Source organism: Mixophyes fleayi, chromosome 5 (assembly GCF_038048845.1).
Source record: "Mixophyes fleayi isolate aMixFle1 chromosome 5, aMixFle1.hap1, whole genome shotgun sequence".
NCBI lineage: Eukaryota > Metazoa > Chordata > Amphibia > Anura > Limnodynastidae > Mixophyes > Mixophyes fleayi.
The window spans coordinates 98,439,841-98,465,321 of record NC_134406.1 but is presented as its reverse complement, the minus strand read 5'-3'; positions in this window follow the sequence as shown (position 1 = coordinate 98,465,321).

Below are 25,481 nucleotides of genomic sequence, written 5' to 3'. Positions count from 1 at the left end.
TGGTCAATTGTTTTTTTTGTTAAGGTCATTTTGGCAATATAATATTATCCTTGTTTACAATGGTTTGTGTTTTTTTATTTCTTTAGATAATGACCAATAGCCGCTCTTCATTTTCATTTAGTTTATACCCTTAAGTGTTAAATGAATTTAGTATATATAATTTAGTATAAAAAGGTGATCATATGCAATAACATGAATCAAAAGTGATCAATTCTGCTTTACAAAAGGCTTGTAGTCTTCAGTGCATATTTACCACTAGAGAATGGACTAGATCGTCGCATGCTCAGAAGAGGCCTCCGCTCTGCACTTTTGTGAGCAGATCTCGGGTGGGAAGTGGGGTGTGTGGCCTCGGAGGTAGAAGTGACCTGGCAGTGCTGGGTCCCCTTCACCTCTGGGACCCGTAGCTGTTGCACCACCTGCAACCCTTATAGTTGCTCTACTGCACTCTCTTAAATGATATTGCATAATAGACCAGAAGAGGGCCCTAATTCGGGATAAAAGATTTAAAGAAACAAGCTCATTTAGATTCAATACTTGTTAGATGCAAATATTGTTTCAGTGGGAACTATCATCCTGAGTTTATAGACAATTAGGAGTCTCTCATCTGCATCTACGGACATGTTGAGTCTATCTCTTAGCTGAAATGCTAAAAGGGATACTTTCAGCTCCACTGTGTGATATCTCCTCCAAATTTTCTGACAATGATAAACCTTCACTCGTAATCCTATCGTCCTTCTCCATTTACCAAGAAATGGATGTAAACGTATTAGATGCATTATTAATTCCAGGGGCAGGTTGCACCGCTAGATGTTTAGGACTAGACAAGGTCATAAAGTAACTTGAAGACTCATTACATGTCCAACCCCAATGTCTATCTTTATTTCTTTTCTTGGAAGATTTAATGTCTTGTATGCTTCTTCTTATATTTTATCTTGTTTTTGCTGTTTTTTCATTTGCTTTTTCTCCACCTTACCATGAGAAGAGGCAGCTATTGGGCATCCTCTACTATTTTGTTTACTTAGGATACTTTCCCCTAGTTGTTTTGGCTGAAAGGATACCCTAGTTTGTGATCCTTGACCTACTGCCTACTTTCTGGGTTGACAAACCCTGCATGCCCCAAAATACTAAAAATACCATACAAACTCATATTTTGTAGGCAATTATTTAAGAAGAGACACAGCACTATTTACATTTCGAAAGTTACCCCTAGATTGCATGTACTACAAGGATGTAAAATAATGGTTAATTTTTTTAGTTCAATAACGCATTAAAAAAGCACAATTCTTTCTCCACAAACTAGAGGAAGCAACATTAAAAACAAAACACAATAAAAATAAAAGCATCACAATAAAACATAAAGAAAGCATACTGGTTTATATTTACAACAACAAAATAGCACAACAGACAGATTGCATGCATCTGAAACAGCTTTAATCTTTTCTCTTCAAAGAACAAAGCTAAAGAGCAACAAAGCATTATACCCAGAATTTGCCAGATGTAGCAAAGTCGCCTGAGAATGAATAGGGTCTGACAAGTACATGACTAATGACATTTTCTGCTTACTTTTGAAACTGTCAAGTTACTGTCTTCTATACTGTGGCTGATGCTATTATTTAATGGCCAACTCATTTTACTCATTTTACTGTTCTACTTATATTAAAGCTGAAAAAAAAATATTTAGTGCATAGTTTCCACTTTTTTATATCCTTCTGATATTTCTCTTTTTGTTATGTTCATCTTAATGACTGAATATGTAATTTTTGCTAATGATATGCAGATTGGTCTACAGGTTGGTCTAATCCCATCTACTTCATCTTCTGTTCTTCTGTATGTCCTTGGTTTTGAATAGTAAAGGCAATAGACCTTAGTGCAATATGCCTAAGAAAATAATATATTTAATATAACAGATTCATATCATTTTTAAAGTGGTCAATATTCACTATCACAAATGGTAGAAAACTGGCATTTCCATAAACACTAAGTGCACACAGAACACCTATGCTTGTAATTCTACTAATGTCTAACTTTATACCTGTCACGTCATTGAGTGGAAGACTATACAGCACATTTAGCCAGACATAGGTACTACATCACCAGCTTGATTTGACCACTAAAAATGTATATGAGGTCAACAGTAGACAAAATATGTAGCTGAGCAGAATTAAAGTGGGAACCTCTATGTGGTGCTTAATGTCATATGGTAGAGATTAAATACCACGAGCATGATTCATTAAGGATCTAACTTAAGAAACTTCTTATTTCAGTCTCCTGGACAAAACCATGTTAAAATGCAAGGGGTGCAAATTAGTATTCTGTTTTGCACATAAGTTACATACTGACTGTTTTTTCATGTAGCACACAAATACTTGATAGCTTATTTGTACACTGAAATTTAAAGTTGATATTTGTGGGCTACATGAAAAAACAGACAGTATTCAACTTATGTGCAAAACAGAATACTAATTTGCACCCCTTGCATTGTAACATGGTTTTGTCCAGGAGACTGAAATAAGAAGTTTCTTAAGTTAAGATCCTTAATGAATCAGGCCCCACATTATCAATTACATTAACTACAAAACTTTCACTATCATTTGCTTAGAAAACTATGTTTTATTACATCTATTTTTTGGAATAATATTGACTAGATTATTCAACTATAATTAAATTACCGACCCTTTTCTATAAAATTATTTTGGAGCAATTTCTGAAAATCAAAATGGAAACTTGTTTTCATACATGGCATAGACAAGCGCATGGGGGACTACAGGCAACTTCATTCTCTCTCTAGACCATATTTACTGATTACAATATGAAAATGTTTGCAATGCAATTTACAGCATTATATAAGTGCCAACTTCTTCCTGCCGGGCATTGTAGGCTTTTATAGTGCAGGGCATATAACAAATGTTGCTATACATTTGTATATAGTATTTATCAGCAATACATAATATTTTGGTGAAAGGTAAAATTTAAATCTGTCAATCTCTCAAACTTCTGTGTTTGCCCCTGCAGGTCTGCCTATTATTTTAGCCTCCATCAAATTACAGATGAGTCAATTAGCCAGCCAATGTTTTACAGTGCTTCTACACATTTTATTTTCATTTATTACTAAGATGATAGATAGCATGTGTCCCATTTGTATGAAAATTGCATGTCAAAATTGCTTACAGTGCTTTCAGTGCAAAGAGCACACGTCTAGTATTTCAAAGTAAATATAATGGCAAACACAGGTGCACACCCTATTCTGAAAGTGTACTGTATGAATATTCTGTGGCTTGATTTCGATCAGTTTACATTGATCATGTTTGACTGACAAGTGCAAAGCTTTGTTCAAGAAAAAAACTTTGAACATATCTATGTCCGTTATATGTTACACATATTTGGCAATTAAAGTGGGGAAATATTTGTTGGTAGATAAACCTTCACAAATACTTATATTTACATACAATTATGCCTTTTTTGGTGGACTATTTTTAAACGTTGTTTATTGCCTAAATCAACTTATAGATATTATTCCTTTGCAAATAACTTTAGGCTGCATACACAAGGTGTTTGGCAGCACCGTGGCTAAGTGGTTAGCACTTCTGCCTTACAGCACTGGGGTCATGAGTTCGATTCCCGACCATGGCCTTATCTGTGAGGAGTTTGTATGTTCTCCCCATGTTTGCGTAGGTTTCCTCCAGGTGCTCCGGTTTCCTCCCACACTCCAAAAACATACTGGTAGGTTAATTGCCTACTAACAAATTGACCCTAGTCTGTGTTTGTGTGTGTGTGTGTACACAAGTATATTAGGGAATTTAGACTGTAAGCCCCAATGGGGCAGGGACTAATGTGAGTGAGTTCTCTGTACAGTGCTGCGGAATTAGTGGCGCTATATAAAAAAATGATGATGATGATCATGATGTGTTATTCATCCAGTCCAAACTGCATGTAGTCCCAGGTTGAATGTAGTGTAGTGACCCTTTCATTGACTGTTATTTAGTGAACATTATCCTAATTGAAAATGCCAGCACCAGGGTGTGTCTTGCTCCAGAGCTTGGGAATAGGTGCCTTTTCCAAAGCGTGAGATAGGAGACTTAGGTGAGTAACCTTAGGTGTACAGAGAAAGTTACCATTCAAGTGACATTCTGGAGTTCCATTCAAGCTGACTTCATCATCCCATTTCAGCACTGTATTCAAGACACAATCCCGAGAAGGAGGCTTTGGGTTTCAGTTAGAGCTGTAAGGATCTGTGTGGAGGCTGAAAGCATTGACAGACTTGCTGGTACCATCAGTGTGCCTATCTGAAACTGCTGCTAAAAAACATTGAAATAGGATACCCAAATGATGGGACATGAGCCTAGGTACTTGTAAAGAGTGTTGTCCACCTGAGCAGCATGGGTGAAACCATCTATGAGGCATGCCAATCATTGTTGATAACAATTGTTACTTGCAACTACAGAAAGTGCCAGTGGAGCAAATAAGAGTATGATATCAGTGTGAGACGGATTGCTTCCCTTTCTTTCAACATCTAGGTTTGTGCAGCACTACTACACTTGTGTTGCCTAATGCGCCAAATTCATTATTAAACTTATAGCTATCCACCACAGAGCCTGAAAAAGGTGAAGAAAGGACTGAGTTTAGCGGAGAAAACCCAGAGAGGAAGTTTACTGTGAGAAACCACCTATACCTCACACACCAGTGTAAATGTGGCTACAGCACTATTAGCATTAGTTATGAAAAGGAAACACATCCATAGCACACATAACATTCATAGTAAACTCTGTAATGATTGTTACTTGTTGAATGGACTTACATTTATAGTGCATTCCATCATTCATTAAGACTACGACATGAATTGTGAATGTATTCACCTTGCCTTTGATCACCATCAGGGCTATTGAATTAGAGGCATGTAAAAGTTATCATGTGTATGTATGCAGATAGATATGGCAGCTCATGAGACAAAAACACACCAGTGTATAAGACACTTCTTCCTGCTAGTGTAAACCTGCTTCCAGCTTCCTCTTACACTCTTGTGCCCCTGTTAAAATTGGAGTCAGTACACTATTATTTAGTTAGAATACTGTACACCATACAAGTTCAGTGAATGTTTAATGAATGCTAAGTACACATTGTTATATTTTCTTTGGCAAATGAAGATATTTGATAACTTCAGTCTGAATTTTAAATCTCTATTTCAAATCAATTTTGTCTGAAACTAGAGAATAAATCATGAAATGTACCAAATCAGTGGCCTTTAATTGTAATTTGTGAATTTGTAAGATCAGTTTGATGTATCATTCTTATACGCCGCAATTTTGTTTTTTTTATCATGCTTTTTAACCTTTATTAGCAAGAAAACAAAACATAGAAGATATTTAATTTCATATACATTTCAGATCGTGATTTAAATAAGTTTTTCTTTTAATATTTAATTAATAGATGTAGTTTATGTTTCAGAAAACACAATGTACATGTAACTAAATAGAGCTTAAAGATTTTGGAAAATATGAGTTGAGGTGGACAGGCAATACTTTGAGACTCATGTCAAATAAACATTGGTTCTGAGCTAATTGACTGTATACAAAGACATGCTTCATAAGAACCACTTTAAAAACACTGCCATGCCTTTATATTTTGGTCTGAACTGGAACACAAGTAGTTGCAAAGTTAATAACTTTACTTGTTGTATTAATTTCATTTATACAGAGTTCTATGTAACCATTACCTTGAAGCCATTAATATAAAAAAACCTAAATACATTTAAAAACCCTTTTTGGAATTTGTATTTAGCAAAATATATATGTAATTGATCTTTCACTCTGATAACATAAAAAAAACCTTATATATGTATAAGTTTTTATATATAATATCAAATGATAATTTCATTGCAGTACATTCAGTTGTACATAATAAGAGTATTATTATTACAAATTACTGTGGGAGTCATATTATTCTAGCTGCAGATACAATCACATGTTACTGTTTAACAAAATTAGACTGTAGACCATTTGTAATTTTTAAAATATACTCTTTAAATAAGATGTCCAGGTAGGTGAATAACTTTTTAGAGTATTTTGACATTTGATGTAATGTGAATGGTCTCTCAGGTAATACAATTGTTTGCATATAATTAAAAAGTTAACTGACTAAATGAATTGAGTTTTTAAATGTTATTTTTTTTCATTATATAGTCGTTGAGTGCTTACATTTGCTGTTCATGCAGAGTATAATAATGGTCTTGATACTTTTACTAGGAGGTAAAATGTGATACAACATAACTTCATAATATACTCTTAATTGTTGTGAAGTTGAGTTTACACTGCACAATCACTCAGCAGATAATGGAATTTTGATTGAAAGACTGAGCCTGTAATAATATATTGCTTCTAAAGACAACTGTTGTAAAACAAAGGAAAGATGCACACTAGAGTGTAGCAATTTGCCCTCGTTTTAACAGAGCGTTCAGTGGGTGGTTAAAATGTATTCATTAACGAGTCACTTCTTTCAATCTTTGTTCTAGCATTGCAAGCAAAGAGCTTAGAAAACAAATGGAAAAAGCACATGGCTCATGTGACATACATTTTGCTAAAGATATAATTCCTCCAAAACACAGGTTTTGTGGGTATCAAGAAGTGGTTTACTTGTGAAGTGTGAATAAATTGCTATTGGAGTATAGCCAGTACTTTTGGAAGATTACAAAATAACGGAAGGAAAGTTCCACATTCTAGCTACTATAAATATAAATGAAGTCATATCCTAAAAGAGGACTTGATTTACACAGGAAAGTCTTCTATTATTGGATAGCCTGTACACGTCGTTTAGTGTGAGGATACACCGCAATATCGACTACAAATGACAGATGCAACGTTCTGATATGACACTATCTACATACCTTTTGATTGTTTCATGATTGTTTAAATGTTTTTATATAGTAATCATATCGTGTAAAGAAGAAACATAAACATAAACAAGGGCTTTCCTTGAGAGGCCAGTCCAGTACAAGAGTGATCTGCATCAGGTTTCTCCAGTCTTAGCTCTATGAGAGCAATGTAAATGGGATCCAATAGGAACAGCTTTGTTATATCTTCTGCTAGAAGGTGAGAGCCATAAAAATAGGGCATTTCTAAAGCTAAAGTTAAAACAAATAAATAAATAAAAACATTTAAAAAAGCAAAGCATAAACAAGTTAAAATATGCAGCTTGTATATACAGGTTAATCAAATTTTTAGGTAAATGAATGGCTTGTACTATGTAATAATAATAATAATAATAATACTAATAGTAATAATAGTTATAATATTAAGTCTGAATCAATGTATTTTGATGTACAATGCAGACTAAAACATTTTTTTTTTAAAAAAGTGTATTATTCTCTTTTATTTTGCTGTTTAATTTTTTTCTTAGAAAATAAACCAAATTTTGTAAACAAAATATTTTTATTCTTAAAGAAAAAAAAACAAACAAATACAGTTAACAACAACATTAAACAAACAAAACAACTAAAATGATATTTACAAATGTTCAATTTTGAAGGTTCTAGAAATAGGGGTCATGTTCAGAGGCTGATGTACAAGGAGTTATTCTTGAGTTTCTAAGTCAGTTGTGGTGATAAAAGAGAGCGATATATGTTGTGCTATGTGTGGTCTGCGTGTGATATGTTTATCTTATGAAATGTACATATATGGTGAGACTATAGGTGCATGTCTCTGATTTACCTGTCAGTATGGTACAAGTGGATTAGATGCAAGTGTTGGATAATTGGTATGTGGATATTTGTTGTAAGTAGATCGGGGGATATTCTCTGATTAATGGTCTGCAAAATGTTGAATGTAATACTAAACAGACATTCAAGTGAAACTTTTTGCAGATCATTAATCAAACTTTTATAGAGATACGCAATTTTATCAACTTCAGCTTCTGCAGCACTTATTTGTTTATATTTCTGCATATCTTCAAGGGGGTTGGGTACGATTTTCCGATGGTGAATCCATTGACACTTATCCTGTTGACACCAAAATGGTGACAGGGTAAATGTCGACAGATTAATTCTGTCTACATGATTAAAATGCAGACATTATGACTGCTGACAGCACTAATTGGAAATCACAAAGCCGGCTTTTGTAGTTGCCCCAGGTATTGTTTGTAGAAATAATAAGGTAACGTCAGGGTCCTGGGCCTGCTGGCCACTCCAAGGGCTAGATTTACTAAGCTGCGGGTTTGAAAAAATGGGGATGTTGCCTATAGCAACCAAACAGATTCTAGCTGTCATTTTGTAGAATGTACTAAATAAATGAAAGCTAGAATCTGATTGGTTGCTATAGGCAACATCCCCACTTTTTCAAACCCGCAGCTTAGTAAATCTAGCCCCAAGTCTCATTTTCTATTGACTAGTAGCTGTTACTGCGTCTGCTTTCGTGGCAACCATTTGTATAAGAATTAAAACTGTGACCTTAGAGTGCCAAAATGTAAACATGTGTCTGCATCATTATTTCAGGTCATGATGTAAGATTAGACAGCTTGAAGATAAAGGATAAGTTGATTCGGTGGTGTGGTGTCAGCCCTTAGCATTTAATGGCTTTTCATTTGTATGTATTTGTTATATTTTAAGTTAATATGTTTAAAGCTCTACAACAATGCCAATTTTCATGCTTTGGCTTTGTCAGTTTTGCATTTGCCATTTGGCTTATACAAATTATATGGCTTTTTTGGAGAAATCTAAGGTTTTATCTTGTTAACACTTTTTAATAGCTTTTTATTTTACATTAATAATTCACATCATTTTATATTAGTTACTTGGCTAAACAGTCCAAAAATCTTGTGATTTTTCACAGTTACATTTATGCAATCTGAGCAATCCCAGAAAATGATCCTTAAATGTAGTTGTCTAGGTCTCCTGAGGACAGGGATACTAATGGGGAGATTCAATGGCTGGTGATGTGGCATGCGGACATCACTGTGATGTCCGCTGCGCACATTGCCTGCCATTGCGGTAGGAATCTCGACTTATTGTTCTGTGCACCTTTGTGAGGTACATGAAAAAATTAAATATATTATTCCTGCAATAAACATTGGCATGATGTGTCTCCGCGGATGTTTCTGAGGCATCTCGGGCCAAATTGAGTCTTCCCTAAATATGTGTGCTTTTAATGATTGTCTTATGATCTCGCCTTTCTTGAGATGAGAGAGTCATAGAAAATCAAACGGGGATATGTTTTATCATGTTTTTTTTTTTTGTTTTTTTTCTTTTCACTGTTTTTTTTAACCAGGACATCTTTTAATTCTTGGGCAGTCAAGAGACTCCAATAAGTCTCCCCTATTTTTATTACTATAAAAGATCCAATGCAAGACAGTTTAAAAATAGTAACGACTTGCAAACTAATTACTGATTTAACAATCCCAAGCAAGACCACAGGCCTTCCAACCTAGAGTAAATCCTAGCGTTCTTACTGGGATTTTCTATGACAATCTTATACAATATTTTTTAAAAATGGAGAGATTAATAAAAAAGTATATAGTTACCTTGATGTTAATTATTCTTTCTGGCCCTACCATCTAATGTAAGTCTATTTACTACAGTAATGCCTCCATCTTAATGTAGCAGTAACTGTAGCCAAGTACGGATGAGTCATACAACTCTGGAAGCTCTCTGCCTATCTGGAGTAGTAATTCCAAGTTAATATTGGCCATTTCTTTGATCAAATTGCTTAACACTCCTCACTGCTGTCTTCTTTAATTACTCACAGCCACAGTTTAGCACGTTATAGTAATAAGAACGGAAATTGGCAATAGGTCAAACTCACCCTGACGATTGCTTGCTAAGTGCTTGTTGAATGCTTTGGCAGGCACTAAGTAAGCATTTCCATAGAACTCCATTGTATTTCTAAGATACGCTGAATGGCTCTAAATGCTGCATGCAATACTGAAATTGATGGAAAGCAGAGAGTGTGTGTTTACAGGTCCATTCAATTACAGTCCTTTGTTAATTACCAGTATCATTTAATAGCGTTTGATAACACATATTTAAAATTTAAAATGAATGATATTGTGTATGAAAGCATTAAGCTAGTAGTTAACAACAATAATGAGAAGCTTTCTGAAGACCCTAGCAGGAACTCATTGTCAGTTCCTTATGATCTTTGACCAGTCACCAACTTTTGCTGGATTCCAGGAGCTACAAATAGTTTGTAAGTATAAATAGATAGGAACATGTGCCTGACATAATATTAGTATACTAATGCATTTAAATGCCACACCCTATATTTAAAGCAAAAGCAATGTATGTTTGTTGGTTATCTCTTATACATGGTGGGAACTAATTAACAATATATAATACAAGATAATTTATATGTCAATAGTGGACCTTATTAAAAATATTTCTGTAATAACATATACAATACATCACTATAGAAATGATGGTCTTTTCATTATTGTGAGAATGCAGAGTGGTTGTTTATAAATGTTATACAGCATTGTGGTTTTTGGAGAGTAGAGCTGATGTTTAAAAAATTATGTTATTTATTGGAAAAGTGTCAAACATATTCTTTAGAACCTGTACAAACAGTGCAAAAAAACATTGACATATCTGCATACCTAGGGCAGAAAAATGCATGCATATTATTATTAATAATTTCAATATACAAACAATTCTACAATAGAGATTTCGTAACATGTTAATAGCTTTGTACCAAAAATGTTCTTAAAGGAAAAGACATTGTAAAACTACCTTAAATTTGGGGTAGTGACTGATAATTATGTGATTGATACAGGAAGTTCAAAGCGAGTTCAAGGGATGGCTAAGAGATTATTAGATATGCTCAATCTAAAGGTACAATGGTAAATTACCCTCATAACTTCATCATTAAGATTAAAATCTCAGAAGACACATGTCTGATGGCAAGCTGCTAAAGAAATACACTGACTTCAAGTGTTCATCTTTATTTGATGTAGACATGTTTGTCATCATCAGTGGAAAGCTATTAAAGTTCTATATGGAAGTACATACACATGAATGCTAGTGGCTGCTAATGCTGCTACCAGTTCTAAAAGAATTAATAGAATTCTCATAAAATACCATTATGCATAGAAAGAAGTAAAGTGTGTACACAATAAGCATATATGTAAATTACTATAAAAATGTTTTATTGCAAGTTATTATATTCACAAATGATTGATTTTAAAGGACGACTACAGACAAATATTGAAATTTTTAGATTCAAACCTTGGAGGTAAAATACATTGCTCAGTGATAACTTGACATTTTGACTGCAGCTCTGTTATAAAGTATTGCTTTCCCACTCCATTACTGAAACCCTGCAGCTCCTCCAGCGTCCTTAGGACAGCTTCCGGATGCAGGTCAAAATGCTGCTGTGACATCCCTAGTTCTGGCCCAGTGTATGAATCACCCCCATTTCACAGGGTACATTTCTGCAAAGCAAGTCTGCCTGGTTTCCACATTATGTGATTATAGTCTCCTATCCATCGTCCTGTATATTTACAAATGCATGTAGTAAGACTGGAGTTGAAAAGTTTGACTTTGTTGTCTACCCTGTTAAAGAAAATTGAACACCGTTATCAGCAATTTTAGACTAGGGAAATGTCCTGCCAACTCCTTATATAGACATACTAACATTATGCCTAATAACAAAAATACGTATTTTTAATGTTATGCCTTTATCATTTCTATAACGTGACAGTAATGCTAGATTTAATGATATTTTTAAAAGACAGGCTATCATAAAACAGTAGTTTTGTTTTTCTTTAAAATAAAGGGTAGTGCTTCTGTTGAAAGTTGGTTGACGTTTGGGTGCATTATTGTCACTTCATGTTTATAAAATGCAAAATTGCATAAACACTGCACAAATGCTATTTTGCCTACCTTAGTTCTACGGGAATGCACATGATCATAAGGGCCAAGTTGACGATTTCTGCAGGAGTCTAACAATTTGCACCCTCTGATGGGAGCAGAAGAGCACACCACGGGTGTTCTTTGCTAAGTACTGTTTTTGCACTGAAGAGCAGAAATAACGTACGCAAGTTTTCGTAGCGTATCTTGGGTAGCGTTTCTTGCATGAAATTGCTCTGTTTATATCCAGAAAGTGGGCCTACGGATACACTCTTATGCAGACTTGCACGACTCTGGCACTTAAGCCTGCCTGTCACTCACCGGACTGTGAGTGCTACTTCTAAGGTAGCTAGGAACCGTGTCCGTCCATTATAATGAGGTACTGCGCATGTGCAGTCCCTTTTAACCTTCAGTTCTGTTCCTTTAACTTAATTGGCTGATCAGGCAACACTCCCTATATTAAGCACCTGTGGTCAATACCACGTGGCCTGATCTTGGAGTCTCATTCCTCATGAGTCTCTGAAGGTGTTCCAGTGCCTGCTCGTGTGTTCAGCTTATGCTGATTCCTGTTTGCCGTTTGTGGTTTCCAGACCACTTCTATTCCTCGTGTTCCTAGTGTCTTCAGCAGCTGATTCCTATCCGCTGCCTCCGTATATCTACAGTTACAGATTACTGCAAACTCTCCGGTGTTTCATCGTGACTCCAGCAGCTAATTCCTATCCGCTGCCTCCGTATATCTACAGTTACAGATTACTGCAAACTCTCCTGTGTTTCATCGTGACTCCAGCAGCTGATTCCTATCCGCTGCCTCCGTATATCTACAGTTACAGATTATTGCAAACTCTCCTGTGTTTCATCGTGACTCCAGCAGCTGATTCCTATCCGCTGCCTCCGTGTATCTACAGTTACAGATTACTGCAAACTCTCCTGTGTTTCATCGTGACTCCAGCAGCTGATTCCTGTTCGCTACTTCAGCGTGTCTACAGAGTCTGCTCGTCTCAGCGCTCCAGTCTGCATTCTACCTGCCGTCAGCTGACCCGCTGCCTACTGCTTCTACAGTGTGTCCATTTGTGTCAACTTGCCTGTTGCATCGAGTCTACGCTCCTCGGCTTCCAGCTTTGCTACATCGCTTCAACTCTCCCGTGGTCTCCTGCTGTTCTATTCGATATACTACTGCTTCCTGAGTATTTGTCATCCTTGCTGGCCTACCTACAAGTGCGCTGCACCTACCTGCCGCTTCCATTCTGCAAGGACTTCTCATCTCGCCTGTTCCCTGCCGATCAGGTATCCCTGCAGCTATCTCTAACAGCCTGCTCATCTGAACCACGGTATGCATACTTCTCATTGACTGTGCTGGTGTATTGCATATCCATCTGGACTGAGTTGTTCTCCTCCGGAGTTTCCATCCTCTGAGACTATTGCTATTATTGACTGTGTTTCCTTTTGCTGGACTATTTGAGTGACTTTGTTTATCTGTGCAGTGCTGTTCATTCATTATTATCATTGTGTGCAGTTCAACGTGGGATCAAGTTCAGTGTACCCGTGTAGACTCTGCATAGCATTTATCTCCTCGTGTCCTTCCTCACATATATATTCAGTGGTACAACTTGCTAGAGGCAGACCACTGATTCCTGTTTCCCTGTGTCACCAGTTGCATATATCCTCTCACATAAGCAGTGGTACAACTTGCTACTCGCAGACCACTGACTTCCCCGTTACCTTCACCTGGATTCCATTCCTTCACTACAGACAGCGGTACAACTTGCTATACGCAGAACGCTGACTTCCACCTCCTTATTACTCCTGGACATTCTTCTCACTATAGCAGTGGTACAACTTGCCGTGCGCAGACCACTGACTACCCTCACGTGTCCTTGTCCATCCAGATCCTCGTGTTCAGTTACCTATTGTTTACCAGTGCTGCTAGTCATAGACTTTCTGAGCATTCTCTAACCATCTGCTGTTTCCAGTTCCATTATCACCCTGCCATCAGAGTATCATATACCAACTCTACTGCTCTGATAAGACCATCAGCGGGTGATACTGGGTAAAGACTCCTAGTGCCCGTGACACTGCCTGTGCCTGTAGAGGCGGGACAGGGATGGGAAGGGACGTGCAAATGCAGGCCGAGTACACTACAGACATGTTCACACAAATACAGCTCATGCAGAAACACTCATGTACAGTTGTTAGAAGACCTATGTTTGGCAGTTGCTATAGAACAGGTGCAATTATGTGTTGATGATGATAGCTGATTGGAAACCAGGTGCATATGTTGCTGATGCAGAGGTGGATGCATCTTGAGATGCGTATAGCTGTGCATTTGGACGGGAATAACCGAGTTCTTTAAGAATAAGTTACTTCCGTTTTGCATCCTATTCTGCATCAGCACCCATGGTGCCTACTTACTCTTATAGTTATTTTAAAACATAAATATGGCTAAACCGAGTAGCATTTTAGGATACAATGCAAAAGTTAACATTATTAAAGCAATGGTTCTAAAATAGCTTTAGGTTGGACATTGATATGAAGTTTTTACTACTTCCACCAGGCACACTCTTTGCTATATCCGCATATTTGCTGCATTCCAGTGATCCATGGATGACTTCATCACTCTGTCTCTCTTAGCTCTGAGAAGGACTCTGCAGAGAGACCTGTAGGTACACCACAGTGAAGGATAAGTCTTCTTGCAGGGGATTCTGGTGAAAACCAAAGTACCACTTCAACTATGCACTTCTAAAAAGCTCACATCAACTGCTAGAGGTTCAGAGAAACCACTTAAACTAACAACTCTGATAGATGCTTAATGTGCATGTAAGAAACAAATGTATAATAACGATTAACAATAATAAAGAGATTAAAAATAGCTAAGCTTGATTTAAGACCAGATTCTTTTAGGACCCATTAGGACACTTTGTCCTGACTGAAGGGTCAGTTGGGAAGTATGTCCCGCTTCGCACGGCTCTGCTCGAAAAGGGAGAGCTGTGTGCCCCTAACAGTAGTGCACAAAGCATTGCACGTGTATATGATGGGGATAGGAAGAGTTGAGCAGCAGCCAAGCACTGTCTAAAATAGTAGCCACACCTCCAAGCATGCTGGCCACACCCACTGGCAGTGTGGCATGGTAACCCCTCTCTACAAGTCCTGCGTTTGCCCTTGCATTGAAAGGGTACCTTCATAAAATGTAAAAGCATTTGTGCTGTGAAAATTAACATTGATGCACTATGATATAACTATTAGAGCCAAGTTCATAGTGTAACCCTTCCTTTACATGAATGTACCTGAGTTATGCCCCTGACTGATGTGGGATGAATTAACCCACCTATGGGGTAGGCCCGTAGTGTTCTGACGGGGCCGGATCATTTAAATGCACATACATCATCCTGCAGATAGAGAGAGAGTTCCAATAGCAAGCAGTCTGCATTAGTCGTCAATGGCTGAGCAAGTTGCTTTCTTTAAATTACTGTAACTGATTGGCAACATTGATCTCATGAGTGCAAATCCTTATAATTTATAGCCCTGCTTAGTAATATACTTCCAAAGCAGTCTGCATTTCATAAATTATTATGATCTATGTATACTATAGATAATTGGTGCTAGTAATTAGTCTAGGCTGCCTGCTATGAACTGTGCTTGGCTCTTATTGGGATACTTGTAAAGTTTGAAAGTTATGCAGGAGGGGATGCGGAGGAGGATGGAGAGGGGAGATGATGTCAAGAAGCATAAAGGTCCTATTAGACTGGAGTTTTGGCTCTGATTTTAGACAAGCATTGCTTGCCTAAAAAAAATATGTTATCTTAATTTATAACAAAACATTTCTAGGATGTTTAGACTAAAACACAACTAAGAAAATAACTTGAGGTTATTGTCCCTTTAAATATACTGTAGGTTTGACTTGAGCCTGGTTGCTCCATTATATTTATGTACTCCCAGAACAAAAAGATCAGCCTTCACTGTTTTACAAATATTGTGATTCCTGCAAGGATCTTTTACTGCTGACAAAGAATAAAACGATATGTTATTGGAGATAAGAAGCAGAGATATATTTTTATTTGACTTGAAAATAGCATTGGCCAAATTTAAAGGCTGATGTAAATATTTTTATGGAAATATAAGCCTGGCCACATAGTGAGAGTCTATAGAGGCTTCATTATTTGTGTATAAAATTTCCCAGGCTCTCCAATACTTATGAAATAGCTGTAATATTTTGTGCTGCTTTGGCATGAAGTGATTCTATAGACTTGGTAAAGCAATTTTGAGACTTTTATTTCATTAAATAAAACTTTTCCCAAGTTCCTGGTGACTTATGAAAGAAGATTTCTTAGTGATACAATCCTATTTCGTTTCATATAAGTAATACCAACTGGGTCTCCATACTGAGGCTGTATTGTGCAGACTGTTAATATACATATGTGTTACAGCTTTTGTGTGGGCTTTGAAACCAATATTAAAATTCTATTGTGTAATGATCAGAAAGCATGATACTGTCAAATGATATTTAATGACCTTTTAACGAACTAAAGCAGGTCATAGCACATCATAAAGTCTCTCCAGATCTGGGGACAGATAGGTGTTGAATTTTCGACACTTTGGCAACACTTGTATAAAACAAGCTGCTAAGGATTTCTTCAGACTTCCTCTAATCCCACTTCACTCAGCACTTCCTGGTAAGCCTAAATCAAATGTCTGATCCTGCCTTTTCTATATAAACCCTCGTCAGAAATTCATTTCTCACTAGAAAGCAAAGACGATTAGAAAAGATAAATTCTAAGAACACTTTTAAAGTCTTCTACAAGAAAAGTATGCATGTGTTGTACAGAATAAGCAGATGACATACTTACATGTATTGTGTAGGTGATAAATGTTGCTGACAATTTATTCATTTATTAACAGTTATTTATATAGCCTACATATTACATAGCACTTTACAGAGAATAGTTAATCATTCACTTCAATCCCTATTTAGCTTACAATTTATATTCCCTAACACTGGACACAAACTGGGGCCTATTAACCTACCAACATGTTTTTGGAGTATGGGAATTAACTCATGCAAATATAGGAAGGACATACAAACTTCACAGAGCTATGGCCTAGTTAGGAATCAAACCCATCCAATGCTAACCACCATGCTGTCCAATACTGAATTTTTAAGGTAGTGTCTCCCTTGTAGGTAGGAGAATATGCCATTTGCCTCATACCCACTGAAATGGATTTCTTTGGAACGCATCTTATTCTTTTCTCATGTTTTACATCGGTTTAAGGATTTGTTGAAACCTACAGTGAGCTCCAATTGAACTCCAATTACTAGTAAGTTGTAAATGTTTGCTAGTGTTAATACTCTAATGCAACACCAGTGTCACGGGCACTAGGAGTCTTTACCCAGGTATCACCAGATGATAGACTTACCAGAGCAGTATAGGTGGTAATATGGTACTCTGGTAGCGGGGTGATCACGGAACAGGAGACAGCAGATGATAAGAGAATGCTCGAGGAAAGTCTATGACTAGCAGCACTGGTAATAGGTAGATAACTGTACACGAGGAACTGGATGGACAAGGAAGCGTGAGGGTAGTCAGTGGTCTGCGTATAGCAAGTTGTACCACTGCTATAGTGAGGAGGAATGTCCAGGAGTAACGAGGAGGTGATGAGAGTCAGCGGTCTGCGTATAGCAAGTTGTACCGCTGTCTGGGTGAAGGAATGGAATCCAGGTGAAGATATCCGGGGAGTCAGTGGTCTGCGTTAGCAAGTTGTACCACTGCTACGTGAAAGGATACTGGAAACTGGTGACTCAGAAAACAGGGAACAGTGGTCTGCCACTAGCAAGTTGTACCACTGAAATATATAAGTGAGGAGGAGCACGGGAAGATAAATGCAATGCAGAGTATACACGGGCACACTGAACTTGATCCCACGATGATATGCACTCAATAATAATAACTGAGCAGCACTGCACAAATATACAAAGTCACGAGAACTATCCAGGCTAAACGGTAACACAGTCTAATGATAGCAATAGTCTCAGTGGATAGGAAACTCCGGAGGAGAACAACTCAGTCCAGCTAGATATGCAATACACCAGCACAGTCAATGAGAAGTATGCATACCGTGGTTCAGGAGGGCAGGCTGTCAGAGAGAGGAGCAGGGATACCTGTACGGCTGGAGGCCGGCAGGATGCGAAGTCCCAGGAGGGTGGAAGCGGTAACCAAGTAGGTGCAGCGCACGGTAGGTAGACCAGCAAGGATGTAAACAATACTCAGGAAGCAGTAGTATATAGAACTGGACACCTGGACAACACGTGAGAGTTGAGGCAGTCTAGCTGAGATGAAAACAGCAGAGTGTTGATCCGATGCAGACAGGCGAGTTGACACAAGCAGGAACGCTGTAGAAGCACGGAGACAGCGGATCGGCTGGCTGCAGACACGATGAGTACTGGAGGGTTGCGATGAGCAGGACACTGCAGATAGACGGAGGCAGCGGATAGGAATCAGCTGGTGCAGTCACGATGAAACACGGGAGAGTTGAGGTGAGCAGGATACTGTAGAAGCACGGAGGCAGCGGATAGAAATCAGCTGGTGCAGTCACGATGAAACACGGGAGAGTTGAAGTGGTTTGGAGACTGTAGAAGCACGGAGGCAGCGGATAGGAATCAGCTAGTGCAGTCGCGATGAAACACGGGAGAGTTGAAGTGGTTTGGAGACTGTAGAAGCACGGAGGCAGCGGATAGGAATCAGCTAGAGCAGTCACGATGAAACACAGGAGAGTTGAAGTGGTTTGGAAACCACAAACGAACAACAGGAATCAGCAGGAGCTGAATACACGAGGAAACACAGGAACACCTTCAGAGGCTCATGGGGAATGAGACTCCGAGATCAGGCCATGAGGTATTGACCACAGGTGCTTTAAATAGGGAGTGTTGCCTGATCAGCCAATTAACTAAAAGGGACATGTACTGAAGGGTTGAAAGGGCTGCACATGCGCAGACCCTCAGGATGGTGGACGGCCACGGTTCCTAAACACACGAGAAGTAGCACTCACAGTCCGGTGAGTGACAGCCAGTTTGTACCTGGCCTTAAAGCTGAGAAGGTAATTGCATTCAAATACATTTGCGTATATACTCAATAGTTTTTATTTATTACTTCTCTAAATGAAACTATTGGCACTATTTTCACTAACCCAGTATGTTTATCATTTTACATGTACTCATTACAGGAAAATAGAAAGATAAAAAATGATTGTCAATGCCATAAAAATATACTGATAATTTTAAAATGTATCACAAAGTGAACATAAGTACCATGTAGTTGACATTGGAGGAATGGAGGTTAAAAGCCAAATCAGAATCTACTCTTTTCATAATTTTAATGAATTTTAAATAAATACTTATTAGAATTAAAATAATAAGGCTAAATGCAGATAAAACCATATACGTATCCATGGTTAAATATATTTTACAATAGTTTATTCAATAAATATGCCGATGTACATTTTGGTTGGTAATGTATTTTATGAAGCAGTGTTTCTATGGGGTATAATCCAGTGTAGTATAAAGAAAGTGTGGTTAGTTAAGTTTAAAGGAAATCTTTGCACTCAGATTCTTACTTCATTATTAGTGTTTGAGAACACATGGACATGAAAGGAGAAAACAATTGAAATGTATCTCACAGTGCTTATTTGTCTATGAAACCTGATAAAAAAGTGCTTCAAAACCTTCATTCCAAGTTCATCTTAAAAAAAGAATGTGCCTATTAGATACATTTTTTCACTCATCTCATTTTGAGTTTCTTTATTGAGGCTGTTACCAATTGTTATTCACGTGAACAGTCTTACTTGATACCATAGCTGGAGAATTCATAATTATAGAGGCTACATAAGAGAAGGCCACAAGCACTACTGCCAGGTAGGTAAAGGAATACTAAAGTAAAATGGGCAATAATGCCAACTGAAAGTAAAAGCCAGAAATGAACCTTTTACAATTTAGAGCAGCACACTGCCAATAAAGGATACCTATATTTGGAGTTGACACTGTCCTTAACACTACCCTTGGCCTTGGCATTGTGAGCGAATACACTCTAAATTAGTAATTTTACACCCATGTGCTCATGTCTCTCCATCCAACACCCTCTCATACATTATTTATACTTGGAAATTCTTAAGCTCTAGCAGAAAACAAAAGATGATGACATGGAAATGTTTAAGTCGACATTAAGTTGATTCCACTCTTCTGCTACTCTATGCATATGTCTATTGTCTAGTGATTTTTGCCTAAAATTGGTTTTAAGCAGAGATGTGGAAAACCAGAACAAGTATAAAAAATATACAGAGATAGAGAATGATCCTGAGCATGGGTATAACTACCGGGGTAGCAGCCAAGCCCCATGTAGCTGCCAGCCATGATTCTCCAGGACCCTGCTCCACTTTGCAGTGTATGTGGTTAGTAGGGAGCTTAAGGACCACTCTATTGTCAACACATCAAGGGATTTGAAAGCCGCAGAAGGCTTTGCATGCAAGCGTCCATTCTAGGGCTCTAAAATGTAATCCTGCTCAGTCAGGAATTGGGCTGGGTTGTTCCCTTTTGCTCTAAGCAAGAAGTACTGTGCTTAGCAGAGGCAAGCAAAGTAAGTGAGGAGACAGAGGGCCTGATTCATTAAGGAAAGTTAAGTAAAAAATTTAGTAAGTAGTCTCCTGGACAAAACCATGTTGCAATGCAAGGGGTGCAAATTAGTTTTCTATTTTGCACATAAGTTAAATACCATCTGTTTTTTCATGTAGCACACAAATATCAACTTTAAATTTCCCTGCAGAAATAAACTATCAATTATTTGTGTGCTTCATGAAAAAGCAAACAGTATTTAACTTATGTGCAAAAAAGAAAACTAATTTGCACCCCTTGCATTGCAACATGGTTTTGTCCAGGAGACTACTTACTCAATTTTTTACAACAGCTTGAAAAAAATAGCAGAATGTCAATTGATTTTTATGTTATATTTTACATATGGCTGACGCATCCCAGTTAGTGGTAAATATCCCTGCTTCTAAAAATAATAGTAGGTCATTGTGGTGCTTCCACTGACATAAGTAGGAATTGCATATCTGTTTGCTAAATATTTTTTCAGTTTGATTGGCACGTGAACTAGACACTGCAATGTAAATGAGAAGTACATAACATTCAGTGTCCCAATCCATTGTTTTAGTGCTAGCAGGAGACTAAGTACAAGTCTAATTTGGAACAGAATAGACAATTTGATGCTATCAGCAATTGTCTATACAGACTGTCAAGATCAGAGCCTCTGACAATATTTCCACTTGAAAGACAGGAAGCTAAAGAACTATTAACATAAATGTACTTGCATGGATGTTTAAATTCCTTTCAAGATGTTTGAACCAGGCTCATCCTTATTTCAGCAATTTGAAGTCATATTCCTAACAAGAATCTCTTCAATCATTTTGGTGATTTACATTGTTCACATTCTTGAGAATTATTCTTTTTCAGGGATTGGATTAATAACTTGGAATGAGACACTTGTTTCATTTGAAATTCTCTCAGCTTTACAAGTCGGTATATTATAAAAGTACTGAATGTGATGCCAAAATCAGATACTGAAGAGCAATTACCTGAAATAAAAACTGTTGGCATTGCATCAGTGTTTGTCTTGTTAGTTCCTTTTCCTATTGAATTTCCCGCACATTTAAGACATTCAGCCCGATAAGAATCAAGGTCAAAGCAATGCACTTTGCGGAGAACCGTTACCCAGCATGTCAAGTAAAGTTCATTTTCTAATAGGCACTGTAAGCACGATTTACAAAGGCGTTAATTTACTATATACAGGTACAAGGCTTCATGTACAAGACCTACTATTTACCTATAATTAGAAGTTAAAGTAAAGATAAGAAACGCAAGTTCAAATAAAACTAAAATACAGCCTCCAAAAATCTATAGGCATGTTCTTATTTCATTGTGATTTTACAAGCAAAATAATAAGTTTAAAGAAGTTAATAACTATAAAATTAAGCACAAGCAAATTAAGTACAAAATACACTTAAACTAATATAAGTAAATATAATTGAGGGATGTAGAATAATGAACAACCAGATATGGGGAAAAAAGGGGGACAGGGTTTAAAAACATCAATGAAAAAATAATAATTGGATTAATTTTGTAAAACATTTTAATACAGGTATAGAACAGTTTTAAAATAGAGATCAATAAAAAGAAACATATGCTGCAAATTACACATCAAATTAAACACTACATCAAAATAATATTTTCTTTTACATAAACAAACTTATTGGGTTATTGGTAAAATGGACCTAATTGTAAGGAGTTGGTAAATCAAACATATAGGGCCTGATTCATCTAGGAACGCAAAATGAACATATTGTGCGTTTTTTTGCGCTTGTCCGCATTCAACTTCAAGCGGATCTGAAGAAACTTCTCTTGTTGGCTACGGGTCTTGGTACTCTCTGCTTATACGTCACTTGCCGCATTGAGACAGATGCAGCACACTGCTGAATATGTACAATACATATGTTCAATATAAAGACCCATCAGAACACACAGAAAACAGTATGAAGTTATTGTCAACTGTTAATTATGTAATCATCAATAAAAAATAATTTAAAAATATCTTTTTCCTTTTTCCTCCATAAAATATATAAGTATATTATTAATGTCTACTATACATAAAATGCATTTTTACAGTTGCTTTTTTTTTTTGCAAACACATGTTCTAGCATACATACACGACCATCATCATTATCCTTGGCACTTACAGCTAACCTGCAGCTGGTGCAGGTGATACAACTGACCACCACATACCTTAGAGATGCCCAAAGCTTGAATCAGATGTTGCTGCATGTGTTCAAGCTTGGCATGCCCTGTAAATCGACTATGTGCATATACCCATTCCACTCTTCATCCCCCTCCCCTTGAAATCATAGGCTGTTTTGTAAGTGTCATTTGCGCTTGAAGATGAATTGCATACACTTGCGTTTTGTTTTATAGTTTGTTTCTGGGCATGCGTAGAGCAATTTTACGCAAAATACAGCATGTTTTGGCATTTACATTGAATCAGGCCCATAATGTTTAAATATAATGTTGTTGAGCATATATTCTAATCAGCAAATTCAAGCAGGTAAGTGAACGGTACAAAATAGCGTAAGTAACTCCAAAGTAGATATATTATAGCTTAGTACAATTGGCAAACTATCGCATGCTAAGTAACATGAATTAAAATAATAATAATAATTACAAAATTCAAATTACATTGTGAGCAGTGCGAGCAGAGCAGTCATTATATATTTCATGTAGAGTGATAGACAGCTTGGCAATTCATAAGAAGTAAACAGTGAGAAAAATATAAATGATACATTTGTATTATGTGTTTAGTATCCTCTAAGGTTTACAGGACCCTAACATTGGAGTGGTGAGAGATGGGTTGGTCTATGCCAAGCTATGCTTTCGTCTATTAGAGCAAGTAACAGTCTGACAGTCAGACTTAACTATGTGCACTGCATGATAAAAGGGTGTGTCTCAATCTGGGAAACCAGAAAATGTGCTAAAAAAAAATCTGCTATGTTAAAAAGAAATCTAATTAAATTGGGAATTTGAAAAATGTTGCTGTTTGTTTTTCGGATGACGGTGCTAGATCCTTGCCTCATAGTTCAGAGCACAAAGAAATATACCTACGCTGTACATTTAGGGGGAGATTCAATTGTCGGCGATGTGGTGTGCAGACATCACCGCAATGTCCAGCTGCCCACATTGCCGGCAATTACAGCAGGAATCACTACTAATTTTACCCCATTTAACCCCATGGAGGTGCGAGGAAAAAGAATGGAGATTCCAGCCATAACATCGGCTCGAGATGTCTCGGCGGACATTTAAGTCACCTCACACAACATTGAATCTCCCGCTTAGAGCCATACATGCATATCATTTTTATTTTTATCTTATTTTGTTTTGGGGGGTTTAAAGCCTCAACTTAAAAAAAAACCCTAACTGAATAATAGATCCACCAGCATTAATCTGTCAATCAAATAATTCTTGTGAATTACTAATACTCTGACATCATTGGGTGTTTCTAAAATCATTTATGTAGGTTACATCTGCCTAACAGGAAGCTACCAGAGGTAAATATCACATTAATTAAGAGGCTGACAGAATTTAGCAGCATGCTCAGGTAAGGTCTACAGTGCTACCTGGTAAGTAGGTCCTGAAGAAAAAAGATATTGGGAAATATGTTAAAACTGGTGTTAGGAGCCGCGGCACCCACGGGCACCGCCGCATCTCAGTTCCAGCCCGCCTGGCGTCCCGGCCGTCTCCTTGACGACCGGGACGTCTCTTCCTCTGGCTATTCCGATTTTCTGTGTATGACCCCTGCCTGTTTGCCTGACCTTTTGGCCTGTACTTTGGACCCCGCTACGTTGCCTGTGACCATGACCCTTTGGCGTGTTATTGACTACTCTGCTTGCCTGTGACCCTTAACCTCGGCTACAGTCTGACTATCCGCTGCCTTTTATCCAGCCTCCTGGCCTGCCGCTAGGGGCCTTTGTTACCAACTCACACTACGCCTGGAGTTAAGTCCTGGGGCATCTGAGTACCGGTGAGCATATCAAGCTCTAAGGGAAAGGTGGCTGCTATAGGTGAAGACCTCCGCCATCTTGTTCTGTGAGTTGGTGATCAGACCGTCAGCCTAACAGCTGGCAAGACTTTAGATCTAGGATCCGAAGGCTAGGAAATCATGTCTGGAAAGTCCATGTCTCATAAAGGACAGAGTAAAAGCTCAATAAAGTGCTTTAAGTGTACATATTAGGGAATATTGCTGGAAATTATCTGTTAAGTGGTGAACATATGTATTATAATTTGAAGCATGTGAACATATGTTTATCTTTGTTTTGCTGCTGTACCACAGACTAAAAATGAAAAACATATCAAAACCTTGCTCGTACAAGAACTGACAGTTAACTTATAGTAATGGAAAAAATGTCCTCTGTAAACAAACATTTCTATAACATACATGGAATAAATGTTTAGGAATATGAACAATCACTGCATTTCCTGACATATATGTACTTCTGCTTCACAGCACTGGGGTTATGAATTTGATTCCCGACCATGGCCTTATCTGTGTGGAGTTTGTATGTTCTCCTTATGTATGCGTGGGTTTCCTCCGGGTGCTCCGGTTTCCTCCCACACTCCAAAAACATACTGGTAGGTTAATTGTCTGCTATTAAATTGCGCTTAGTCTCTCTCGGTCTGTGTGTGTGTGTATGTTAGGAATTTAGGGCCTGATTCATTAAGGTTCTTAAATGAAGAGGATTCTCATTTCAGTCTCCTGGACAAAACCATGTTACAATGGAAGGGGTGCAAATAAGTGTTCTGTTTTACACATAAGTTAAATACTGACTGTTTTTTCATGTAACACACAAATATCAACTTTAAATTTCAGTGTACAAATAAGCTATCAAATATTTGTGTGTTACATGAAAAAACAGTCAGTATTTAACTTATGTGTAAAACAGAACACCTATTTGCACCCCTTCCATTGTAACATGGTTTTGTCCAGGAGACTGAAATGAGTATCCTCTTCATTTGAGATCCTTAATGAATCAGGCCCTTAGATTGTAAGCTCCAATGAGGCAGGGACTGATG